General features: G+C 35.7%; 1 non-coding gene across 1 annotated transcript; it reads right to left on the bottom strand.

The window, feature by feature from the left end:
- Window positions 1–3,281: 3,281 nt before the first annotated feature.
- Window positions 3,282–3,388, bottom strand: LOC113242282 (U6 spliceosomal RNA). Its single transcript, XR_003311851.1, has one exon. It is a non-coding gene; the product is annotated as a U6 spliceosomal RNA (small nuclear RNA).
- Window positions 3,389–7,608: the final 4,220 nt, after the last annotated feature.

The following is a 7,608-nucleotide window of genomic DNA, read 5'->3' on the forward strand; positions in this document are numbered from 1 at the left end:
GTGATTAGAATTTATAATAAAAAACACAAAGAACAAAAGATGAAAAGAGGCAGTAAACTCAGGTTCCTGGACTCAAGTGTCAAATCTGCTACTATTTGTGTGAGTTTGGGCAGTCCAACTCACTCTGTTTGATCTCCATTTCCTGGTAAAAATTAAAGCATTAGACCAAATCCCAAGATCCCTTCCAGCTTGAAAATATTCTATGATCCTACGAAATTTGAAATGTTGATGACGGTAAAGCTGATGATGTTTCATCCCATTCCTTCATTACACTTAATTTAATAAGGTTCTCCATAGTAACTTAAATTGGCAATCCAAGCATTCCCTTCAGCTGTGTAAATGATGCCCCTAATTCTAATATAACTGTTCAGGTTTCCTTACCAAGTCTCTAAGAGCTAATTAACTTTGAAGCAGCTCTCCAATACAGGCTCCATTACAATTCAGACCAAACTGCTCTTTTTTCTTTAGATTTTATTTATTATTTATTTGTCAGAGAGAGAGAGCACAAGCAAGGGGAGTGGCAGGCAGAGGGAGAAGCAGGCTCCCTGCCAAGCAAGGAGCCCGATGTGGGGCTCGATCCCAGGACCCAGAATCATGACCTGAGCTGAAGGCAGATGCTTAACGGACTGAGCCACCCAGGCGTCCCTATCCGCTGCCTTTAGAGTTCTTTTTCATTAATACTATTGAATGATAGAATTTTAAAGTGTAAAGAGACTGGAGAGAGTTTCAATCATACAGCAGCTTCAAGACTTAGGGGCTAATGCTTTTGCGGATCTTGCCTAATAGTCTTCTGGGGCTCAGATCTCACCATTCTCAAAATAAGAGTTACCCTTGATACTGTGCAAAATGTTTTTGTTACACAACTCTTGCTTTAATAGACCACCCAGTTCCTTGAGAAAATCTAGACTAGGCAAACTCTCAGTGGTACTCGTTTCTTCTTACCACCTGATACCTACCCCCTGCCAAAAACCTTAAGTACCTTACTGAACCTCCAAGTCAGAGCCTATTTTTCAAGGGGCAAATCTGGCTGTTGACCACAACTCAATGTATGGGGTCCATTCATGATGTTGTGAGGTGCCTACTATGAAACTAGTCTGCTGTATTAGTCAGGTTTTCTACATTAATGCTGTTTAACAAAGACTTCTACTTATCCCTGTTCCCCCTCCAATTCTCAGTAGCTTACAACTACATAAATACTAACATCTATTTCTCTCTTACAGATCTACAGGTCAGCTGTTGGTCAAATGGACCTGACTGCCTTGGCTCCTACCAAACGTGATTGCATGTCTATTTTGCACATCTCGTTATTCTGGAGCCAGCATCTGTTGAACAGTTAATGTTTTTTTTTTTCATGATGGAGGACAGGTTTGCAAGAGGGCTGGCAAGAACTTTCCATGTTTCTTTAAAGCCTGTAGCTAAAAACTATCATACTCTCAATTCTGCCCACATTTTATTGACTAAAGCAAATCATATGACCAAGCCGAACATTAGTGCATAGAGGAAGTATATTCTATACATGAAGAATCTTTGACAAGGACAGGGAGGGAAAGAAGAATTGTAAACAAATAATACCATATATCACTTCTGCTTATCACTATAAAGACAAAAAAGTAAATTCAACTACTACTTCTCCAATATGTTAAAGGCATTTGTTTTTCACCTTCCTGTTAGAGAGTGAGAATCTGGGTTTTGGAGACATACTCTCAGTTCCAACGATCTTGTCATTCTTTCTCCCTGCCTAGACTCGAGAGCCTAGTCCAACAGCCTGGGCTGACATCCTAGTGCTCCTAAGGTGTAAGGTGAGAAAGAGCCTTTGACTTGGAGATCCAGTGAGGATACTTAGGGTTTGGGGCAGGGATGGGGATCAGGTAGTGCAAGGAGATGAGTACCACTGAGAGTTTTCCTAGCCTTGATTTTCTTTAAAAAACTAGGTGGCCTAATCAAGAGCCACAAAAAAAGAGAAAATTTTGTACTGTATCAGGGTAGCTAATCTTGAGAATATTGAGATGGGAGCCCCAGAAGAATATTGGGCAAGATCCCTCAAAAACGCTAGCAGGCAAACAGCCTTGAAGCTGCTGTATGATTGATAAACTCTCCAATAAGAGGGTCTATGCCTTAAAATAAAAAACAGCTTTTCTGCACCCCTAGTTCCATTCCCTCCCATTCTCTCAACTAAGATTCAAAAAAAAGATGTAACTGTTTTCAAGGAACATTAGGTCAGAGTTTGCACAAATCTTTGGCTGAAGTGTGTGGTTGACTACCAACATTTATCAGGCTCAGAACTGCCACTAAGGAGTATTTTGGAAACCTGAGGGGTGATTTTTAATTTTCACAATGAATTGAGGATAGCACAAGCATTTGGTAAGCCAGGGATGATAGATCTCTTACAATGAGCAATACACTGACATAGAACAAACAACTATTCTGTATTCGACATAAGTTTCTAATGTCTTACCAGTCTGGTAGAAGAAAATCCCATTTGTAAGTATTTATACCTAGAACCTAATTCCATGGCACACAAAGTGTTTTTTGCAAGGTGTTAATTTCCACTGAGTTTTCTAGAAATGCAATCACTGGATAAATTAAAGGAAGACTGTATTTGTTTCCTGAGCTTTGTTTGAAACTTTACCAAGAGTTGTTTACCTTTCAGGACACCCATATACCTGAGGCAATGCTGCATATGTATTTGAGTCATCAATACAATACACTTGTATCACTCTGCAGCTGTAGCTGGTATATTCACATTGATTATAATAATGGATCCAAGCTACAGACATCATGTTTTAAAGTGCAGTCATGCCTAAATGCATATTGAAACATATTATAAATCACATATTTCTATGTAATGTATTATATTTAATAAAACATACAGAAACTACTTTACTTTTATTGCTCCTTTATATTACAGTTTGGATATTTTATTGCTTTTTTAAAACTTATCTATGTAAGCAGATTACATTATATATGAATTACATTTCAGGGTAATAAGGATGGCCTACAAAATTATTTGTTATAAAAAGGGAACAGGTTTTGATAAGTTTGAGAACCCCCCTCTACACCATCCTGCTGTTTGCTTTCCCATGTCTTTAAAAATAATGCATACTCAGTGTCACTTTTTTTGCATTTGATTTTATTAAATATTTTCATGAGATTCACTCACTGTTTTGAATATTGGTAGTTTGGGGTTTTTTTGTGTTATTTTTGCTATTTTAATTTTTTTATTACATTCATTTAGCCAACATATAGTACATCATTAGTTTTTGATGTAGTTTTTTTTTTTTTTTAATATGGAACACTTCATGAATTTCTGTGTCATCGTTGCACAGGGGTCATGCTAATCTTCTCTGTATCATTCCAATCTTAGTATATATGCTGCCAAAGCGAGCACTTGGCAATTTTTAATATTCTCATTGCTGTATGATATTCCATTGTAAAAATAAACTATAATTCACTTATCTATACTACTCTCATCCACCCAGTTTTAGTGAGAAATAATTACCATATATCACTGCATAAGTTTAAGGCAAACAGCATGATGGCTTTCAGTGTCAGTTCTTGATTAACAATTTAGAACTGTAAATTAATGAAATCAAATTTAATGAAGCAATCCTGATGTCTAGTTTACCCTCAGGTCCAAAAATTCAAGTGTCAAGAATTTTTTCTCTTAAATATGCTTTTTACAAAATGCTTTTTGACCCATTCCTTTTCTCGAGGTTTTCCTTTCTCTAAGCCATTATTATCTTACTTATGTCTTAGCCCTAATCATTATGTGTTGAAAGATCTTCCAGGAGGCATTTGGGTGGCTAAACTGCTTAAGCATCAGACTCCTGATTTTGGCTCAGGTCATGACCTCAGGGTTGTGAGATTGAGCCCCACATCCAGCTCTGCACTGGGCATGGAGCCTGCCTAAGATTCTCTCTACCTTTGCCCCTCCCCCATCTCTTTCCCACTCTTTTAAAAAAAAAGATCTGTCAGAAAAACCCATAAGCTAATCTGTATTTTGTCCAATAGAAAACTCATTCTATAATAATTTGAGTGCTTAAAACAATCAAACTTTCTGGTTTCTTACTTCATTACTTCTATTCTTCTGTTATTAAATGTTATCTCTGACTTATCTTGCCTATCACTGAAAAGGTCCTATTCCTTTCTTACTGAATGTTTAATTTTTGTGATCATCTGGATTAATATCATTGCTTTGAAAGAAAGCATCTTTATTCTATCTGAATTATCCTGTATGAGTTTCATCCCAAATTATCTTCCTCTACACCAGCCAAATATGCTAGGTCAGATGTTAAATAATGGGTAGGAGGGAAGTAAAAAATTAATAATCTCCACTTTTGCTTTCAAGGAGCTTATCCTCATTGTTACACCAGTTTGTACCCCAATTTCTTAACGAAAAATAGAAGACAACAGTATCTGTATACATAGTAATATCATTAAAAGCCCACACAACAGCACATTAGTTTCTCACACGTTTTTTTAGCTCTTAGTATCATGGTTTGACATTTTCAGATATTCAGTAGAACCTGAAAAAAATAAGACTGAAGAGTGCCTGTAAGTGTCCAAACCCAGCACTTTAAAAAATGGAACTACATGCCATGAATGTATTGTTGAATAAAATGAGTTGAACTGCTTGCATGTTTCATTTAAATCATCACTGCTTTCCTTCATGGCTTATTTGCTGTTCTATGATTATATATGAATCCCAGGCCAAAGACGTAAGGTTCAAATAATAATTACTGCCTAGGGATGAGGAGGGCGTCTCAGTTTTGCAATAAAATAAACAATGGGTTTATAAGGATTACCCATATATTTGTACGTCTTTGGAATTTATGCCTTAGCCCAATTTATAAGCAAAAATCATGCCGTCTTAAGAGATGACCCTACATGTAAATAACAAAAAAGAACAGAAAGAATTAGTAGAGTATTACTAGGGTTCCTATACAATGGCATGCTCAGAAAGAAAGAATAGGGAGCAACTATATAAACTCAGAGATCAAAATAAGCACCAATATGCTAAGTATTTATTAGAATCACCTGTGGAGATTTAAAAACCTGTATTGATGATTCTAATTTAGCTAATCTGGGAAATGGCTTGGGTACTGGGATTTTTTTTAAAAGCTCCCCAGTGATTCCAAGGTGTAGCCAACGTTGAGACCTACTGCACTAAACAAAACCTAAAACATAGCTCTATTACCAATATTTAACTGGATATTTAAGGTAAATTATTTGAAAGATAATTTTCTCAAAGCAAAAGGCAATTCTGTCAGCATAATAAAATATTCTTCACAGCTATTGATAATAATACATGGTTCATTCCTGACTATTGATAATAACTCATTTTATCAAGATAATTTTGGTCAAAGAACTATGATGTATAACATTTCTTTTTATGCTCATTTTTAAAAAATATGACATGGACTAATTAAATGCAATTAAAACAGGTACTTCAAAGTGTCAGTGAGTTGCTCAAGTTCCATTATTATGTTATAACTCTAAGTATGCATATTTCTAACTGCTAAAACTTTTATGGACATATTTTATGCTGAGAGTTTAGGCAGGGTTAGGTAGGACAGCAAATAGTAACATGGCTTTCCTCAAACTATTTAGATTATTGACGTAATAATAAAAGCATTTTTTGTTTTTGTCTCATTACCCAAATCTGTATGTTTAAAGATTAGTTATATTATTAGCTAAGTAAAATCTTCTTTATACAGGATGTCTAAAACAAAGGTCATTCCAAGTGAGGAAGTGTAATAGTTGTGATGGATGCAATTCTACCATATTAAAACACTGAAAGCTAACTCCCTATAAATCTATGCTACTAATAATTTGGTCTGAAACAAACAGCACAAGCATCACTTGGAAGTTTGTTAGAAATGCGGAGTGTCAAGCCCCTCCCAGACCTACAGACTCAGAATTTGCTTTAACAAGATCCCCAAATGATGTACACTAAGGTTCAGATGACCACTTTGGATGATTTGTATTCACATGAAAGTCTGCATGACCACCTTGCCAAATTCTCTAAATTTATCAAGTTACCAAAAGCATGTTTTAAGGAATAGTGTTGAATTTATCTAATTATTACATTCAATACCTATATTCTTCCTAGCAGCATTTTAAGTAATGTACAGTTGGTCAAAAGCTGAGGGTCATTGAATAGCATAGTCTATGAACCTATTTTTATCAACACATTTAAGAGAAAGATAATTATGAATAAAATAATTTAAGTATATTCTAAAATGTAAATATATTAAAGGATATATTCATAAGTGTATTTAGTGTATATTCTTAGTCTTTGAAAACAATATTTTTGGTAAATTGCTTAATTTGGTAAATTTGGAAAACTGGCCATTTGGTGAAATGGTCATTTGACAAATTAAGCTTTAGAGCAAATGATATTTGGTACATTGATTTTCAGTGATCAGCCTCTTCCAGTGGGTAATAACTAGCATGGCAAATCTATCAGTATTTGAACTATACCTCTTTTTTCACTGTGGTTTTAAAACCACATGAGTAAGCTGATTAGTATTTAGGGAATATTAAGTAGGATTAAGAGCAGATCTGGGTTTGAATACTCAATCCACTCCCTGTATGATCTTGATTAAGTTATTTAACTCTCTAAGACTATATTTCCCTTGTCCATAGGACTGTTGTGTAATTAATAATACAGAAGTCCTTGGTGTGTATTATTCTCAAGTTTTTATTTAAATTCCAGTTAGTTAACATACAATGCAATATTAGTTTCAGGTGTGGAATTTAGTGACTCATCACTTCCATACAACACCCAGTGCTCATCATAAGTGCCCTCCTAATACCCATCACCTATTTAACCCATCCCCCTGCCAACCTCCCTTCCAGCAACCCCCAGTTTGTACTCTATAGTAAAGAGTTTGTTTCCTGGTTTGTCTCTCTTGTATTTTTTCCCCTATGTTCATCTGTTTTGCTGCTTAGATCTCACACATGAGTGAAATCTTATGGTATTTGTCTTTTTCTGACTGATTTATAGTGCTTAGCATAATATTCTCTAGCTCTATCCATGTCATTTCAAATGGCAAGATTTCAATCTTTTTGATGGCTGAGTGATATTCCATTTTATAACACACACACACACACACACACACACGCACACGCACACACACACACCCCACATCTTTATCCATTCCTCTATCAATGGACATTTGGGCTCTTTGCATAATTTGGCTATTATTGATAATGCTGCTGAAAACATTGGGGTGCATGTGTCCCTTTGAATCTCTATGTTTGTATCCTTTGGGTAAATACCTAGTAGTGCAATTGCTGGGCCATAGGGTAGTTCTATTTTTAAGATTGTGAGGAACCTCCATGCTGTTTTCCAGAGTGGCTGCACCAGTTTGCATTCCCACAAACAGTCTAAGAGGGTTCCCCCTTTCTCTGCATCCTTGACAACACCTTTTGTTTCCTATGTTGTTAATTTTAGCCATACTGACTTGTATGAGGTGCTATCTCATTGTAGTTTTAATTTACATTTCCCTGATGATGAGTGATGATGACCATCTTTTCATGTGTCTGTTAGCCATCTGGATGTCTTCTTTGGAAAAATGTCTATAAATGTTTTCTGACCATTTT

This window comes from Ursus arctos, chromosome X (assembly GCF_023065955.2).
Source record: "Ursus arctos isolate Adak ecotype North America chromosome X, UrsArc2.0, whole genome shotgun sequence".
Taxonomy (NCBI): domain Eukaryota; kingdom Metazoa; phylum Chordata; class Mammalia; order Carnivora; family Ursidae; genus Ursus; species Ursus arctos.